Source organism: Protopterus annectens, chromosome 3.part1 (genome assembly GCF_019279795.1).
Source record: "Protopterus annectens isolate FY-2018-M chromosome 3.part1, PAN1.0, whole genome shotgun sequence".
NCBI lineage: Eukaryota > Metazoa > Chordata > Ceratodontiformes > Protopteridae > Protopterus > Protopterus annectens.
The window spans coordinates 1,410,039,901-1,410,060,367 of NC_056732.1; positions in this window are offsets into that span (position 1 = coordinate 1,410,039,901).

A 20,467-nucleotide genomic window follows, 5' to 3' on the forward strand; every position below is an offset into this window, starting at 1 on the left:
ATGGTAGCACGCATCCTTCAGGTCTATCGAGCACATCCAGTCATCCATCTTCAGAAGAGGTAGGATGGATAGGATCGTGACCATCCTGAATTTCAAGTTAGAGATGTTAGAACCAAAATTGGCCTTAGGTTCCCGATCTTCTTTGGTACTAAAAAGAACCCTGAGTAGATGGACCAATCTGACTTGATCGGAAGGGTCCTTCTGGACATGTTTTTGGAGCAGCTTTGGAAATTTGTACAGCTGATGCCTCCCTCTGATTGGGTGGCACATCAGGGAAGTAAGTCTTTGGTTTGGGGGAAGGGAAGAAAGTATCCTCTAGATATGATCCTTTGCACCAATCAGTCATTTGTGATAGCTATCCAGGCTTCTGAGTGCAAGGATAAGTGCCCCATGACTGGCTCCAGAGAAGGGCAGTCAGACAAACCTTTGAGGATGTAGAAAAGGTCTGTCTGAAAAGGAATCTCTTCTGCCCAGGGGTGGTGTCTACCACTATAACCGTTTCCTCTCTGCCCCTGGGGGAACAGTTTCCCTGAGATTCCTGAAAAGGACCATGAGACTTCTTGAATGATAGTTTTTTCCACTACACCAATTCCTGGAGAAGGACCTTTGTTGTGTAGAAAAATGGATTCCGACAGCAGACAAGGTCTTTCCATTGTTCTCACTACAGGAGTGTCTCTCTCTCTCTGACTGTGGGGCCAAACAAGGATGAACCATCAAAGGGTGCATTGACAAATGCCTTGTAAGGTTCTGCAAAGTCACACAACTGCCTCCAGGCATGGAGCCTAATGGCAGTGCTGAAACTGGTGGTCCTTAAGGTGCATTCTGTAATGTGGGAAATCAACCTCCTTGACAAGTTGGGTACTGACTGAAGAGTGGCCATTGTGGAGGAGAAGGTCTTCTGTACCTCATCAGACATGCACTCAGGGCCTAAGCTAGACAGTTCCTTGATCAAGTCACTCAGTAGCCTGGCAAAGTGAGATAAGCAGTTTAGCACTCACAAAGCAAATGTAGCCAAAGTGTAAACCTGCTTTTCAAATCTACCCAAAGCCCTATATTTCCCATTAGGGGGATGGCCAGTTGAGTTTTCTTGAGCCAGCTCCTTTCTGGGGGCTGCTGTAACAACCATGGCATCTACTGGGATCCCTTTGGTCCAGTGCAATCTGCCTAAGGGGGCACAGAGTACCATATGGGTTTGGGCTCTACAGTGTCTGGTTCCTTCCATGTCCTGATAGAAACTAAATCAATAAGTGGATCCATGGGGGGGGCACTGGATGTTGATGGGCCAGTGCCAAAAGCAATGTTTCCTCTGGGTTAGAGTTTTGGGAGGACCATACACTTTTTTGACTTTGGATCTCTAAGACGTCTGCAGAGGAGACATAGGTAGAGATCTAGGGGACCCCACCCCTTCCTCAAAGTCAATATCAGTAGTGAGCAATTTTTGAGGGGAATCCAACTGTTTCCTTTTACACTTCTTTTTCCGAGGGGCCTCCCTGGTAGAATGCTCTGAGGAGGTATCGCAAGAAATTTCATCAGGTTCTACAGTTGGAAAAGGTGGAGGCTTTCCAGGACTGACTATCCCAATGGTAAACACTGAGTCACAGAGTCCATGGAGGGGAGGATTGGATCCAATGGTGGGAGACTTGGGGGTCCCCTAAGGTGAGAGACGACTCACTCCACCACCTTAAAGGCAGATGGACTACAAGGACCAGAGACTGATCTCTCTACAGCTGAAGCTGTCAGATGGAGATTCTCCACAGCCCCTGCAATCCTCCACTCCAAATTAGGAGTTGGCACCGAGCTGTCAAATGCCGAGGCTCCGAGGGGAAGCGACAGCTCTGAAAACTTTGGAGTTGAAGTAAGCCCCCAGAACTCTATGTCTAAGCTTCGGCTCCAAGATACCCTGACACTGTTGGAGCCGGGTGTGTCAGGGAGGTGGTTGGACTCTAAGTAATTACTACTACCGGATCAGACATCTTGATTCTTGGAGCCATTGGATCGGAGGACTCCGAAGCAGGAGGTTGGTATTGAAAAGGAGCTAGAGTATGACAGGAAGAATGTCTGCTCAAGGATCCAGAAGAGGACAGAGCTGGCAACCCCCCCCCCATCTGGATCTGTGTCTTGAGAAATTCTCAGTCTATCCACCTCATGCTCATACAAGATCTAGGAAGACCTGACAGAAGAGGAGGCTGATGTTGGCCCAGACACTGTTTTGGGAGATGCCTCCTTTGAGGAGACCTCTATTCTGAAACAACTGGCTCCGAAGTGACAGGGGGGACCAAGGGTGGAAAGCAGGACTGTCAGATCACAGGGATTCAGAGCATTTTTTGGTGGCTTGGAGGTCTCTGGGGAACTTGTCCTATGTTCCCTGGTCTTATGTTTCTAGATGGGGGTTTGAGTCCCTGAAGAAGGCAGAAAAGGAGCAGGAGAAGGAAGTAAGCCCTTTAAAATGAGCTTGTTCCTACAGTCAGACAGTGCCTGCAATTACATCCTTCACAAATGTCAAGAACTGCCCAGGTGCACTGGACCTAGACAGTAAATCACACTCCCTGTGGGCATCAGATAAGGGAATCTTGTGTCCACAGGAAGTGCATTTTTTAAAATCCAATGGTTTATCAGACTTCTCAGCCATGATAAACCAACACAGGAAAAATCTACTTACTTAGGAGAGAAAGGAGAAGTCAAGGACTGGACTGAAGAAACAGCAGGAAAATCTAGCTAGACCAAAAACTTTTTTTTTATATTAAGAGCCAAGAGGTAAAAATGGGACGAGATGATAGAAAATGGATCAAGAAAACATGGCTCAGGGCCGACATATGGTTTTAGCAAAATACTTTTGACAGAAGCTCTCACAATAGTGAGCTCTTGATGCGTTTTGGACAAGCAGCAAACAAGATCTGGGGTAATCTGGGGGAAGGAGGCATTATGGGATGGAGAGGAGCTCAAGCATCAAATCCTAAGCTTGTAAAGCGGCAGAGTCAGATCTGAAACCCAAAGGTTGAGGAACGAATGAAAATGACATCATCAAAGCAAAGTGTAGTTTAACTTCTAAGCACTTTCACCTTCAATAAAGGCAACAGAGGTAATTTGATTTCATCTTTGATGAAGTCTTCACTGAAAGTGAAAGCACTTCACTTAGACATTAAACTACATTTGGTTGTTCAACTGGGCTGTCATTCATTTAAGTTGTGGTCTACTGGAGGAGCCCCAGTGTGTCTTTGCAACTGGAATTTCACCTTACATTGGGCAACCTACAAAAGATATACAATATTTAAATAGCTTAGGTTATGAAATGTTACCTGCTTCTTTAACATCAACAGGACAGGAACTGCTATACTTTGGAGAAAATCCAATGTAATACCTAAGGTTATAGAATCCATTAATAATCCCAAAGGAATGTACACATTTGTAATAATTAAATATAATGGCAATCCCCCCCCCTCTCTCTCTATATATAATATATACATACACACACATATACATATATACTCTATTTTTACTGGATCCCTGAAATAGGTGCAACAGTGGCTAAAGATCACTTAAATTTACTACAAAGTCACTGGAAGGGTAGTTTAGCTTTAGCAGAGGATTTTAACTGCATATCTAGTAAAGATACAAGTAAAGAAACAGAAGAATGCTAAAATACTGGCATCAACTAAAGCACTAGATAGATGGATCAGTAATAACTTAATGGATTTACTAGTAAAAGCAGAAGACAACTCGTTGTTCTTCACTCATTACTGTTAGTCGCATGGGATCCCAATTAGAATTGATGAGATCTACGTCTCTATAGATTTACTTAAAAGTGAATTATTTTAAAATTATTCAGTGTCCTTTATTTGATTAGAAAGCACCAAGTATTAATACAGTTGTTGTGTCTTTAGGCTTTTCCCAGTTAGGGGTCGCCACAGCATAATGATAGAAATTCAGATTTATAGAATCCCACTATATATGATGAGATTAAGAGTTTAATGGTTACCTCTAGGAACAAATTGATAACTTTTCACATCTGAATGATAATGGTCAGGTTAGTAAAGTCATACTATGGAACTCCTTAGAAGCTCATATTAAAGACAGAAAGAGGAGATGGACTAGTAATAAAATGAAACAGCTGGATGACAAATATCAATTTGAACACAAAGTAGACACAGCTTTTGAAAAAATAAAATTGCATAGTTATGTGATGACTTCAAAAAATCTACACAGATTAGCTAACATAAGTTAAGTAAAAAGGCACAAATCAATATCTGAAATCCTCAAATCAATAAGCTTACTTCGGACAGAGGAAATCTTTAATGTTTTTTTTTTTAAAAAAAATTCCACAAGGATCTTAAGATAAAAAATAAAAATCCTGATTACAAAACTGATAATTTAAAGAAAAATTTAACTAATAAGCAATGACCAACAAATCTGTGTTGAATAAGCCTATTACCCTGATAGCAGTTAATGGTAAAGCTCCAGGGTTAGATGGTTTACGTATGGAATTATATAGACTTTTTCCTTTAAATATTTTAGAATTACTGAGTGATGTTTTCAGGATAACCTGAGTGACAAAATAATTCCTCCCTCATGGAAATTTTCTATAATCTCACATGTACTTAAACAAGGAAAGTATAAGTTTGCATCCTCATATAGACCTATTTCATTATTAAATGTAGACTATAAAATATTTACTTTCATTTTTCACCACAAGATTAAGAGACATGGTAGATTAAGATCAAACAGAATTTATAGTCAATAGATTTAATGTATGATAATATAAAAAGGGTAGTAACCATCTTAGATTTAGCAAAAGGAATGAACAAGAAATTGACCCTAATTAGCTTATATATTATGACAGCTTTTGATTCTACAGATTGGAACTACCTGTTTAAAACTTCAGAAGCGTTGGCATTTCCAGAACATGGAATATTAAAGAACCTGTATAGAAACTCCAAAGCATATGTTAAAATTGGTTCTTACATTTCTCAGAGATTCACTTTAAACAAAGGCACTAAACAAGGGTGTCCCTTGTCCCCTTTACTATCTGCATTAGCTATCAAACTCTTAGCTAGCAGTATAAGAAGCAATGAAAAAAATGAATTCTCAATTAACAGATTGTCAACCTAAAATACAGCTTTCTGTAGATGGTATTTTACTAATCATAGGTGATTTAAATTATCTGACTGAAGAAATAAATGAGGAAATTTAAGTTTCAAGAAGCATCACTGTTGAGATTTAATAATAAAACTGTAACTTTAGTGTTAAATCAGTTACTAGGTAATATGTTTAAAGATAATTACAAATATAATTGTGAAGGAAAAGCAATAAAAATATTTTGGAAAAAATCTATCAAGATGCGAGTAAGATTATTAATAATTTTGAAAAAGTAATCCAAGTGTTACTTCTTATTAAAAACTGGAATGATTTTAAGAGGATAGGCTAGTACGTATTAACATGATTACATTAACCAAGATTCATATATAAACATATATATATATATATATATATATATATATATATATATATATATAAAATGCGTCTACTGCAAATGGTAGAATTCCCACAATCACGAACTTCATATGGCTGACCCTATATGATCGAGTTTGTGAAAGCTTGACCGGACTGCATGGAGATCTGCATACAGTGCGTAACGGGAATATTTCCCATTACTGCACTGTAGTGCAATCTCTGAGTTGGTATATTTAAGTAGGGTGCGTGTGGGGGGTCCAGGGCGGCTTGCCCCCCTGCAAAATACTGATTTTATCAGTATTTCTTTTTTTTTTGCTGGCTTGGAAAACCGGTTTTCATGATCATGCACTTTCGCGGTAGTGCAGTTTCCCTCTGAGCAAGCAACACAGACCCATATATATATATATATATATATATATATATATATATATCTATAAATAACTACCGTGGTGGTGCAGTGGTAGCGTTGTTGCCTCACAGCAAGAGGTTATCCCGTTCGATTCCCGGCTGGAGTGCCTTCTGTGTGGAGTCTGCATGTCCCCCCGCGGGTGGGCGTTTGAAAGACATACGTAAATGGGTGTGCCTTCATTGAAGGTTTAACGTCGAGCTGGCACCTCGGCGTTCGTGAAAATCTACTGCAAATCATTAGCGGACCGGAGTTCCACTGTGGTGACCCCTAACCGGGAAAAGCTGAAAGACAACATATATCTATATATATATATATGTGTGTGTGTGTGTGTGTGTGTGTGTGTGTGTGCGTATATATATATATATATATATATAGGTCTACTGTATAACTTCAAAAATACACTTTTTCGAAATTACACATTAGACCCTGGGTTACGAGAAAGTGCACTTTCGCGAAACCCGTTTCAGTGAACGCGCTACGTACTGCAGTTTAGTGCAGTAGTCACAGACCTTAGGGTTAGGGCATGGGTCATGGTAAGGGGATAGCCCTACTAGCTATCCCCTTACCATGACCCGTGCCCTAACCCTAAGGTCAGTGACTATCGCACCACAGTGGAGGACATAGAACGTTTTCCTATTGTCCTCCACTGTGGTGCAATTCATTCGCAGAACCAGTGTTCGTGGAAGTGCACTTTCGAGGAACACAGGGTCTGCTGAATAATTTCTAAGTGTATTTTCGAACTTATACAGTAGACCCATACACACACACACACACACATATATATATATATATATATATATATATATATATATTCCATTCAATAGCTTTAATACCAGACAAGCAAAAAAACTTTTAAAGAAAATGGAAAAATGTTAACTTCATTCTTATGGAATCCTAAAAAGCTGAGAATTGCTTATAGAAATCAAACAAGTTTATGGGAGTATGGTGGTGGTAGTTTTCCAGATGTAGAATCTTTATTCTATTGCCACAAATTTTAACTATTATATTCTGGATTGACTCAACTTGCACTAGTCAGTGGAAAAACATCCAGAAGCAGATTATACTAAATTCTTCTAACTTTATTACAGATGATAAATTAGAACTGTGTAATCCTTCTTTTATCTGGTTAACAAAATTTACCTTCGAAGGAAATTCATTTCAATCTTTAGACACTGAATACATAAAATCAATTCTTAAATCAGTTAAGAAATCTTATTACAATTCCATTAATATCAAAATGGATTTTTTTGTACTTTCCCACTGCATATACCTCTAGATTTAAGGAAACTCAGAAAAATGTTGAAATTAATTTACTAAAAAGGAAAAGATTAATATTATGGTCTGATTGCTTTGAAAAGGGAAAAGCAAAGTCCCTGCAATATTTCATGACAGAATATAAGTTGAATGAATCTGCTAACCTGTTACTATTATCCATCAGTAAGAAATTAAATTAATTTGTTGGCAATATGAGTGAAGAGGAACATAACACTATTCCCCCATTGTATGAATATATGAATGGTGTTATTGAATGCAACTTGACATACAAGAAAAGCTTTCCAAGCTACACAAGTTGTTGTTGTGTCTTTCGGCTTTTCCTGGTTAGGGGTCGCCACAGCGGAACTCCGGTCCGCTAATGATTGGTTGTTGATTTTTATGCGCCGAGTTACCAGCCCTGACGCACAACCTTCAACGAAGGTATGCCCATTCACGCATGTCTCCACGCAGAAGATGCTCTAGCTGAGAATTGAACCGGACAGCGTCTTACTGTGAGGTGACAACTCTACCGCAGCAGCACCACCACCGCGGTTGCTATGAATATAATTTTGATGCAAAATTCTGGAACTTTTTAGATAGTAGTGGACTGAGTGACTCAATCGATGGTAATAAAAAACTTTGTTACTTGAATCAATTAATCAAACTTCAAGTTTATACTGGAAAGTTACGTGGGCATATACACACAGAATATTTGTTGTTCCCTATGAAATTTCCAAGTTTAGTAAAATGACTTCAGTTTGTTGATGTAGAAAGACATAAAAGCCAATTGGATACATGGGTTTATGGACTGTAAAAAAATAAATGTATATCGGTAAAAGATAAGTATGTTTTTAAAGGGTTATGGTCTAATAATTGTTCTTTAACTATATCAGTAATACTAATGAATGTTCCACTTCCTGTATCTGTAGAAGCCAAAGAGCAAAATGTTTTGGGCTCTCTTGGCAGTTGCTAGAAAAATTATTAAAAAAACTGGAAATCAAACTCTGTTCCTACGTTCAAAGAATTTTAAAATTTGACAGCAATACTATGTAAAACTGAAAAAGATATGACCAGAATAAGATCTATAAAAAGACTTTTAGTGGTTGGGATAACCTTGAAATTTTGCTACTGAAACACCAGGATTCTTAATGTGCTAATTGTATAAGATAACCTTGATGATTCAATGTATTCTTATTACTGTATAACAATATGTGTAGGTGAATTTTTGTGTGTATATACTGTAAATATGTTAAATAATAAAATTAAGGAAAAACATAATACAGCTCCCACAGGGGAATAATGGCATTGCATTAAAAGTCAAAAAATTTCTTTAGTGGGACAAAACTGGCAAACACAGTAGAAATGCTAGTGGCTACAACCCTAACTACAGAGCAAAAGACCATACACAAGTTGGGCATATCTATCCTGGGACAGGATGGTGCATCACAGCTGGCTCAGGCCACTGCTCATGACAATCACTACTGGGAGAGCAGTGATAGTGTTTCAAGAGAAGAAGCCAGTACAGAGACAATTTGGGAATGACCACCTAAGCCAGTGATGGTAAGGCCTTGTCTAGCATGCATTAGCTAATACTGGAGAACAGGTGCTCATGTCAACACCAAAGGGCAGGGATTGGGAAATTCATACAAAAAAGTGCACTCTCATTGCTGGGATGCCAGCGAGAGTACGAATCACCCAGATGTCTACCTGGAAGACCATTCTCATCTTAGGGGAGTCCAAAGTTAATCCCTCACCACTACAGAATTAATACACATCGGTCCAACAGGTGGTGTTCTGATGGTTGGCAGGTTGGGGGACACAGAGAAAAAAAAACTTGATAGGAGACATCTTTTGGTAGGTGGTTCCATCCAAATTGGAGAAAAGTAAGGGTTTATACAGTCAGATTGAGTAATATTTAAACAAGGGAATGTGGCAAGTACTTGCGTGGTGGTGAGAATTTGATTCTTAAAGTTGTGCCTGCAGATGTCAGAATGGGACACAAGATATCTGTATGTATAGAGAAAATGATGCAGCTTAGATACAACCATCTGAAGGAATGCTTACAGCATGACACAGAAGAAACAAACAGCACAAATAAAGCACAATTTATAGTCATAGTGAACAGAGTATGGTGGATAGCTCTACTTGGGTAAGTAAAAGATATCCACCAATAGACTATAGCTGTCCGATAAACTAGCTTATGTCATGAGGTTTGTAGGTCATTAAACATTAAATTGGTCAAGTGTTCACAAACATCAGGACATCTGGGGAAAAAAACAAACCAAGAGAGAACTTTCTACAGATATTAGTTCCACAAAATAAACTTTCACCAGAACTTAAATACCAAAATAGAACACTGATCCACTGAAACCAGCATAAAAAAAATGCCAGGGGATAGACAGACAAGCCCCCCTGCACCCCTCCTACACTACTGCAAGTCTAAATACACAATTCCAAGATTACACAACAGTGGGGAATAAGGAAAAACGTATTTAACATCAGTGCTAACCAGTCTCACTCACACATTTAGATCATAGAAGAATTAACTGAAAAAGACTGCTCTTCCCCATTTTGATGAAACAGACAATTCGTCCAGATGCAAGGAAGTCATCTATGTAACAGAAAAACAGTAAGGATAAAATAATTGTGAATTAATTTAGTGACCAGAAAAGATGGAAAAAATTATACAAGGGTAGTATAGCAGTCTGGGTCATTGATGAAATTAGTGTACTGTTGGGGGTGGGGGTAAAGTTACTTTACTAATCAAAAAATCAAATTCTTGATATTTTATGAGTGGAAATCTTTATCAGACAGCTATAGTCCACTGGTAGATATCTTTTACTTCTCCAAGTAGAGCTATTCACCATACTCAGTACACTGTGGCTATTAAAACCCAATACTTTTTTCATGTTGTAAGCATTCCTTCTGATGTTTTTTTTTTTTTTTATCATCTTTCAGAGCTGTATAATTTTTTTCTATATATAGAGATATCTTGTGTCCCATTCTAACATCTTCAATGTAATCACAACATTGAGGACCACATCCTTACTGCCACACTCGTGTACCTGCCATGGTCCCTTAGAAATATATTGCTCAACCTGACTGTACAAGGCAATGTTTTGCCAATTTGGAGGGAATCTCTTTACCAGCAGACAGGTCGGCATAATGGTTAAAGTGTTTACCTCAAAGGCATAAGGTTCAGGGATGGAATTGCAGCTTTGAAGAAAGCTGGCTAGGCTTAAAATGGCTCAGATGGGCAGCTAGCTTAGTACTAACCCATAAACCTATAAAGGCAAACCAGTTTGGTACTAGAAAACCAGAGTGAAACTGGTAAGGAATTTGCACTGTCCTGGATAAGTACATAAACTAGATAAACCATAAAAAAATTATGTTAGATTTTAGGAATGCAAACTGACAAAATGTTATAGTTTAACAATGTTATAAAGAATTAATGAACAATTAAAAAATTAAAAATAATGGTACAGAAGCAACAAATAAAATGAAAAAACCTGCTACAGAGGCCACCATGATTTCCTGTGGGAATGTCAGACAATTCCATCACCCACAGCAAAAGCAGCCATAGCGAAAGATAGAAAAGTTGTGCAAAATCTTACCATAACCATAGATGTCCTTCTCCTCCATGTTGCAGTATACAAAAGTTTTCAGCCACTGCATGGTGCGTGGGACATCTGATGTGGCTAGTGGAATGTGGGCTGTAAAAGTGATGTCTGCAAACACCAACCCTCAAGAACTGTAAGCCCCAGTCAGAACCAGTCCTAGCAAGTGAAATGCCAGTCAGAAAGGGAAATGCAGCATAACAGGAGGTGAAGGAATACTGCAACATGGAAGAGGAGGACATCTATGGTTATGGCAAGATTTTACACAACTTTTCTATGTCCTTCTATTCACATGTTGAAGTATTCATCATGTATGGGTGAGTGCCAAAACTCACTGTGAAGAAGGGGGTGGTGGGTCTAGAGGCGGTCTCCAGGAATCCATGAAGGATAGCCATGGCAAATCCCACCCTGGCTCAGGAAATATGGTCTAACTTGTAATGTTTGGTGAAGGTGTACACTGACGACCAAACGGCTGCTTCAAGAAGGCAGAGGTATCCAAACCCCTGAAGATGGCTCCTGAGGCTACTGGTCTGGTGGACTGTGATTTAACAGTAACTTGCACGCATTTCCCATGGTATTTGTAGCAGAAGGTGACAGCTTTGGAAATCCAGGTTGAAATTGTTAGATTACTGCCTTCCCTAGGGGCCTGGCATGGCAGGATATAAAACAGTTGACCAGTCTGCCTGATGGACTTGGTTTTGTGCAGATAAAATCTGAGTAGTCTGTGCACATCCACAAAATGGAATATTCTCTTACTGTCTCCCTGTGGGTTAGGAAAGAAGGTTAGTAGGTGGATGGCCTGATTTAGGGAAAGGTCATTTACCACCTTGAGCAGGAAGGAAAGGTTAGTTCTAAGAATAACCCTGTCTATGTGGAATACCAGCAAAGGTTGGACAGCCATGACGGCTTGTACTCTGACACTCTTCTGGCTGAGGTCAAGGCCACGAGTAGTACAGTTTCCCATGTACAGTGTTTTAGGGAAGCTTTGTCCACTGGCTCGAATGGAGGAAGCGTAAACTTTTCCAAAACATAGCTGAGGTCCCTTGGGGGTGGAGATGGCTTCCTTGGGGGGGGGGGGGTCTCGGGTAAAAGACCCCTTTAAGGAATAACTTAGCTGGTAGTCTGGAAGCTAGGAGGGATTCTAGAGGAAGAGATGCTGAAATGGCAGACAAGTGGGCTTTAATGGATGAGTAGGCCAAATCCTGTCTGCAGTAGTTTACACAGGTAAGACAGTACTAGAGGGGTGTTGCTTGCAAGCAGGCCAACTGTCTTTTGAAACACCATACAGAAAATCTCTTCCACTTTGATAGGTAGGTGTTTGGTTTCCTGGCCTCCTACAGGACAGTAAGCACGTCCTCATTGTAAAGGTGCCTGAAAGGGATCAGAATCCAATAACACACCGTGTAAGGTGAAGCAATTGCCACTGTGGGTGTATTTGGGATCCCTTGTGCTGTGTGAAAAGGTCCACTCTGAGGGGTAATGTGTGGTGACTGCCCTTGTATAACTGTGAGTAGGGGGAACCAATGCTGTCTTGGCCAATAGGGAGTCACCAACAAGATTTTTGGTCTGTCCTGCTGGATCTTCAGCAGGACCTTCGGTACAAGTGGGAAGGGGGAAATGCATAGAGAAACTTCCCCTTCCAAGAGACTGAGAAGGCATCTGTTGCCATCACCTGAGGGTGTGGGAGTCTGGTGCAGAAGAAAGGAAGTTGATGGAGGAGGCAAGCAGGTCTATTTGAGGTGTACCCCACTAGTGGTTCAGGTCCAGAAGACATCCCTGTGAAGCATCCATTCGTGGTTGTTTGTTATGGATCTGCTGAGGGAGTCTGCCTGGGAGTTCTGTTGTGAAAGAATGTAAACCGCCTGCAGGGTAACTCCCTGGGAGGTGGCCAGTTCCCACACCAGAAGAGCTAGTCTGCAAAGCAAGATTTGTCCCCCCCCCATTGATTGGCTTACCACAGCACTGTGGTATTGATGGTAAAGATCTTTAGTGGCCTTTGTAGAATGGACTGGAAAGCTTGCAGGGCCAGGAGTACTGCCCTCATCTCTTGGATATTGATGTGTTAATTTTTGTGTGGTCCTGGCCACAGCCCCTACACTTTCAGATGGCCCAGAGTTACTCACCAGCCAAAGTCTGAGGTATCTGTGTGCATGATCTGCTTGGGTTGAGGTGGTCGGAGGGGAAGACATGGATTGAGGTTCACTTGCTTTAGCCACCCCTGGATTTTGAGTTTGAGGCAGGGTAGGAGGGGAACCCTGTACTCCAAGGGGTGGGAGTGCTGGGTCCAGACTGACCTTAGGTACCATTGCAACTTCCTCATATGGAGTTTTGCTAAGGGTAATATGGGGATAGTGGCTGCCATGTAGCCCAGGAGCCTGAGGTACTGCCTTGCTGTCAGTTCTGTTGTGTGGAGGACTCAAGTTGATGTTCGGTTAAGCTTTTTTGGGGGGGGTAGGCTTTCATGATGTCTAAGCGAATCCTGCACCCCAGGAAGACAATGTTTTGGGAAGGTTCCAGGTGGGATTTTGGGAAGTTGATCTGAAATCCCAGGGATTGTAGGAGGGTAATGGCAAGTTGTATGTGCTACAGGAGGGTCTCCTTACAATCTACCTGCACGTGCAGGTCTTCCAGATAAGGGAATATCTGGATTCCTTTTGTCCTGCAAAAGGCCAAAACTGGGGCCAGACATTTGGTGAATACTCTTGGTGCTGTGGAAAGCCCAAAAGGCAAAGCAGAGAATTGAAAGTGAGAAGGGTCCACAGAAAACCTCTGGTATTTCCTGAAATTGGGCCTTATGCGGATGTGAAGGTAGGCATCCTTTATATCTAGGGTGGCCATGAACCCATGGAGGAGGAGGAGTGGAAAACAACCTGGTAATGTCAGCATCCTGAAAGTAGGAACCTGAAGGAAGAGGCTGATTACAGAGAGGACAAAAACTGGTCTCTAAGGACCATCTTTTCTTGGCAGTAGGAAAATCCTGGAGTAGAAACTTCTTCCTTTTGCAGCCAGTGGTAATGTTTCGATGGTGCCTTCCACCATCAGAGTTTCTATCACAGGCTGCAATAGGTGCAGCTGTTGTTTTGGAGGTTGTGGGATACTCCTCCACTTTGGGGGCATAAGCCAGGTAATAAAATACCCGTTTTGTATTATTGAAAGGATACATTTGTCTGTGGTGATGAATGTCCACAATGGAAAACAGTGAGAGAGAGAGACGTACTGAGAGAGGGAGGGGGTGGGGGTTAAGTTTAGCAGGTAGTCCGACAGTACCTGCCCTGTCTTGAAAGGGCTGCCTCTGGCCACAGGAAAGGGAAGCTCTGGCAGAAGTGGGCCGCTTCCTAGCTGTTTTTCTGGGCCTTGTGGGAGCAGCATGATGAGAGTCCTTTCTAATAAATTGTGTTTGTGCTGGATAATTCCTCTGGAATTTTGGAATAGGAGAGGCCAGCAGGTGTTTTATATTCTGCATCTCTTTTTCCTTCTGCTGTAAGGACTTAAATAAAATCAGCCACTTTTGTATCAAACAGAGCTGTATTGTCTATAGGGGCATCAACCAGCTTTGCTCTAAAGTCATCTGGTAGGGGCTGGAGGCATAGCCAGGAATGCCTTCTCAAAGCAGATGATGACCTGTGTAAGGCCTCAGCAGCATCATAACTGCACTTTATGGAGTGCCTGGTAACCTGGGAGGTGAGAGCAAAAATGGGAAGACAATGAAGCTTTGGCAGCAAAATCTGGGGAATCAGACAATTCCTTAGAGCTTTCTCCAGAAGGGATCAGGCATATTTAGCCATGTGTGTGCCTAGCAGTTAGTAGCCCTGAAGGCCAGAGTAGCAGAGGTGTAAATTTTCTTACCCAGACATTCCATGGTTGGTGGTAGGTAATAGTTTAGAAACCTTATCCATGGAGTTGGAAATGGTGACAGGGTCTTCTGGAAGACACAAACTTAGCAGCCTCAGGGTATATAAAATCTATCAGGTGTGTGTGGAGCAGGGGGTTGTGAGTTAGGGTTCAAGGATGCTGAAGAGAAGGCATCCAGGAAGGCAGGCAGAATTGGAGGAACAGCAGCAGGAGTTGGGGAATCCATCTGAATGAGGTTATAATACCTTTTTTGAACGTCAGTCATTTCAGATATCCTTTATCTTGGTAATAGTCTCCCCACAGGTCATATCCTCTGCTGAGGAGTCAAGATCAATGGATTCTTCCTCTAGGGAGCTGTATCCAAAGGGAGGAGAAAGCTGAGAAGTATAACAGTAATTATTCAGATGAAGAATCAGAGAATTTCTCTTTTTCCCTCACAGAGGGGTCTGAATTTTGAGGCCCTGGGCTCAATATAGAAGGAGGGATGGTTGAAGTCGCCCTGGTGGTGGGCCGTAAGGCCATGACAGAATTAAACAAACTTTGGCAGAAAGCCGGCCAGTCAAGCATGCTTTCAGTAGCAGGTGAAACGTGCTTTCTTTTTTCCTTTCTTTTGAGAGGCCTGGCTAGTGTCTGAAGGGAGGAAGAGCTGGAATCAGGTGACTGTAAGGAACCGGAGGAATCTGACAGACCTACCGAAATTGATGGTTCCCCCGACATTGGAAACAGATGTTGGAAAAGCCTTTAGGGACATACCTTCTTTGTGGGACTGTGTGGTTTCCGTGTAAGTAACCGCTGTATCCGAGGCAGCAGAGCCCAAATTCTCAAGCAGGCCAAAGTCGGCCACAGCCTGAGTCAGACGCAAGGTGCGCAGCAGTAGTGGCAGACCTGATAGTCTTGGCTTTCTTTTTCCGCAGTTTGGCAGGTACATCGGTGGAACCCTCCATACCAAAGGCTAATTGTTTTAAACATTGATTTTTCCAGATAAAGGTTGAGCCCGTGCAGATGGCTGCACAAAGTTTTGGTCACAAACGCCTGGCAAATGGTGCAGGCCTGGTAGTCGTGCGACCGACCTAAACAAGAGAGACACTGATCACGGGCATCCTTGTGGGGTATCTGATGGGTGCACATACACTTGCCTTTTCTGGATGACATGCACAAGCATTAAGATAAAGAAAATGACTGAAAGGTTCCCCAATGGGGTACTTATCTGATTTCTTCGAGATTGGATGGCTGGGAAGGCAGGGAATCTGACATTCAACTGGCGGCTGAGAAGTTCTGAGGATTGACGTGTGCAGAAGTCACTTTTATGGCCCACATTCCACTAGCCACATTAGACATCCCACACACCATACAGTGACTGAAAACTTTTCTATACTGGCCAGACATTCGGGTAGCAACAGAAGTAAACCCAGATGTGATAAATACTGTAACATGTGAACAGAACAACATTGTATTGATAGCAAAACTTGAATATTGTTTACCAATAATTATACTCTTTTAATCATGCAACAGAGAATACAAATCACAGAGTTCAATGTCTTCAGATCTACTCTTCCGGCCAGTCCCCGTCACCTAATAAAGGATGTCCAAAGGTTCCCAATCACATATAGAGCTACATAGCTCTTCCGCTACTTACTGGCTCAGATCTTAAGGACAGCCCCCCCCCCCCCCAGATGACAACCCCATGTAAGGGAACAAACTTACTCCTTTCAGAGGAAGTCAGTTCCACAGTTTAATCCTCATATAACCTCCATTTAAACAGCAGGTGAAAAAGCTTTTGCCCACCCGGGACCTGCCAATGCTCTTCCACATACTGCGCTTATTTCCTAAAGTCCTACTTTTCCTCTTTCTCTCACTCCACCACTACGTCTTCCTCTGTCCATTTATCTTCCGCTGATTTCCATAACTTCTCCTTTCATATCTCTATTTTTAAGGTACATTCTATTTGCCTGAATGTAAATTATTACTAAACTCAAAAACACTCCAGTTTGATCTTTTCCCTGCAGCCATCATTCTATAATACATTGCTACTATATATTACTTCTCTATTCAATTAGCCAATTTATGTTAATTTCTCTTTATGTGCTAAAATGCTATGTTCATGCAAGAAATATTTGAAAATATTTAAAAATCATGTGAATATGGCTCATGTACAGATGTGTTTACCCTGCAATTATAAATGTACATCATGTGTAACTTAAATGTGGAATTCTCCTCTCTGGGCCGCTGCTGAAAATTATTTTGCCCAGTCAGATTTTTCCCGGTCAAAGACAAATAAATATTGAATTATCTCCCACCTGAAAGAAAAGTAGCACAGACAACAAATGAATTTAAAAAAGCATAGCAAACTCACCTTCACAATGAAGGCATGTAAAATTGTTTCAGGTACAATGGTTGAATAAAACAGAATAAACCTTAGCATAACTTTCTTGAATGACTCACCTATTCTATATAGTTATGCAAATGGGGCTGTTCTACTGAAGAGTATGTGCCTGTCTTCACTCAATTATTGTAAATGGTATATACAAATTTGCGCAGTTCTACTGTATATAATGTATAAATGTGTGTAACTTATTTTCCACCGGGGATAACTCCCTCAATATACCGAAGGCTATGTATCAGACACTTTACATGCACATGTTGTTACTAGGCTAATGACCACTAGTGACTTTACAAGCCTAACCGTGCATCCCAAAAGCATTTGGGTCCAAAGTATCATACGGGGAAGGGGGGCATATTAGTAGGCAGGTAGCCAAGGATTTGTAAGTGTTTGTTCCTATCCAACTGTCGAGGTTTTCTTTGAAAGGGTTAGGAATGAACTCTTTTATATGAATGGGAAGCCTATTCCATAGTGCAGGCATACTTTGGGACACATCTATCTCAAACACATTCTGTTTACATCACAAGCAAAGTTCAGATCCGGGATCTAGTGTTTCTAATGCGGTTTGTTTTGCACATGTACAACATTACAACATATCCATCAGGGCTTGGTCTGAGGAAGACAGACAAGTCAGGCAGGCAATGATCCCTTCTCAGCGGCCTATAGGAGGCTAAATACAGAGATAGAATCTTTACGTGATCAGTGTAGTACAGGGTATTCATGTCCTGATTTCTCCTTGTGAGAAGCTTTTGCTGGCATTCCAGCTGTTACAACTGTTTGGTTAGATAAATGCCAAAGGGGGCGCTGTATTCAATGCGAGATAGGCACTGTATTCAATGCGAGATCAGATAAGGGCCAAGTACAGTGGCACTGTAACTTCCTTGAACCTGGTAGCCATACCCTTACCTATAAGCTGGGTGACATATGACGATTTTCTTATCCCTTTAATCTATATGCTGGTCAAAGGCCAGATTGCTGTCTACATATCTTCCCAGATCCCTTACTACTGGGCCAACTCTTACGGACATTATTGACAGTTTCCTGAAGGGCATTATAATGCATTTTTTGGCATTAGGTTTTAGGCCATGGTTTTGACATCAGTCATTTGTCTGCATTAAACCCACTTTCAAATGGTTTTCTCTTGGGGAAATCAATAATAGCTCCCAATTTACAGTCATCTGCGAACTTGGTAAGCCAGAGGCCTTGATGTCCAAGCAGTAGACGCCAAACAAGTGGTGGGCCCAGCACAGAGGCCTGGCCGGCAATCCAGAGTTACATAAAGGTTTCCAACTAGCTTAGAAAGCTTGTCAACAATGCCAGAGTGGGGTAATGTATCAAATACCTTAGCCACATCAAGATGCACACTGCTTTACCCTCATCCATTGCCTTGGTGACCTTCTCAAAGAAGTCTTCTAGGTTAAGTAAGCAAGCCTTTCCCTTAAAGCCACACTGCGGTTAGTCCAGTGTCTGCAGTTGCCAATGTAGTTTATTTCCATATTTCGTTCCATGGCTTTGCATATTGGGCTTGTTAGACTGACGGGTCTGTAGATGCCTGGTTCAGCTGATGGTCTGTCCTTGTGAAGGGTAATAGCTGTTGCAGTCCCCTATTCATTTGGAACATAGCCAGTTTCAAGACTGTAGTTGGAGTGCCTCAAGTGATCCTGATAGGTCATGTTGTACACTGTTCAGGGGCAACCGGTGCTGCTGTTGGGACCCATGTAGGTGTTCTGGGCTTTAGTGACTGTGGCCACCACCTGGTCCCTACTGATAGCTGGGGGAAATATGCTGTAGAGATTTCACCTGGAGGAAGTTTGAGCTGAATTTATCACTACACACTTCCATTTAGTCCCAGCAACGTGTCTGAAAAGGGTCAATAGATCAGTCCTTTTTTTTTTGGTTAGCATACACAGTAAATAAATAAAAACATATTTTTATATATATATATATATATATATATATATATATATATATATATATATATATGTATATAATATATTTAAAATGGGAGAACACAGAGAACAACAGAGTTGCTGCTCAGTGTTGGATGAAACAGGATTTATGCACAAAGTATGGTTTGCACAATCGGGTGAAGTCTGAATGAACAAATATCACCAGAAGTCCTGCTTGAGCTAACAGCATATGCTGACAACTAATGTTACATACTGTGGCTACCAAAAAATTTTTAGACATCATCACTATCTGATACCACTTCTGTTTCATATGTGTTCATTCCTGTTGAAACAAACTAGTACAGAAGTCTTACAAATGTACTGCTCATGAATACCATCACTGAATATGATGTATACACTGCACACTGTGCATGTGCCAATGACATGCGGCCGCTATACACTTTTTCATCTTGCTTTGTAGATTTTTCTTTCAGTAATACCTGCTATTACCCCCCCCCTTTTTTTTTTAGTAATTAGGCCTATTTATTTCTTCGGTGCAGGTAAAAGTCAACTGGCATAATTTGTTTCCTCCAGAGGGTGAGGGGGTGCCACAGGAAGTCAACATCCACAAAGCTAGCAGAAGGTTTTTTTTTTTTTTCTTTCTAGGCACTACCCCATAACGCTCAACCTCTTAATACAAAAAAATCTGAACAAAGCCAGAAATAATACAATGGCCCAATTTTTTTTCTTTCTTGGCACTACCCCATAGCTCTCAACCTCTTAGTACAAAAAATCTGAACAAAGGCTAAAATAATGCAATGGTCCAAAAATGGGGACAAATTTTAAATATTGCTCTTATAGATTCATGTGTGTTTACTAAGCTAATGACCACAAGGCCCTTTATAAGCCTAGCCATGCAACCCGAATCTCTGACAAGTTCTGGTACCCTTGATAAGTGTAAGCAGGGGCTTGAGAAATGAAACATTGTTAAGCATTGGACTGGGAGATTAAACATTTACAGTTTTGCCTGTGTCCATTACAGACACAAGTGCCAAACCAGGCATGGAATTTAAAATTAGAAATTTGCTAGAACACTAGGTTGCATGTTAGGATACATTTTCTGAAGGATATGGAGTCTGACACTGAAATGTCATCATTTAGTGACTTCAGTGCTCAGTGATTTGCCAGAAAACCATAAATTTTAAGAGAAGCAGACCAAAATATAAGGCAAAAATCTGACCTCCTGCAAAAATCTGAAGAGTTGAGGTATGACGACCCCTCATCACTGTGGTGGGTGACTGACAAACCTCCTTTAGTGCTGAAAGGCATTCAATTAGTGACACTTCTTACAATTCTTAAAGAAAAAAAATCTCCTTTGGAACCCCAACCCCATTTTGGCAAATTGGCAAAAGGCAAAGAAAGCTTCAAAGGGAATAAAATGGAACAAGTACTGAGCAACATTTAAAATGTTGCTTAAGTGGACACACTATACACACTGAGACGAGTGGAGGAGGGGCATTGACTACAACTCTGATCTGAGATATACAAGTATGCAGTTTTTTTTTTTTTGCTTATTTGTACTAGTTATTGCTTCTAGCAATTTATATATAGCATCCTG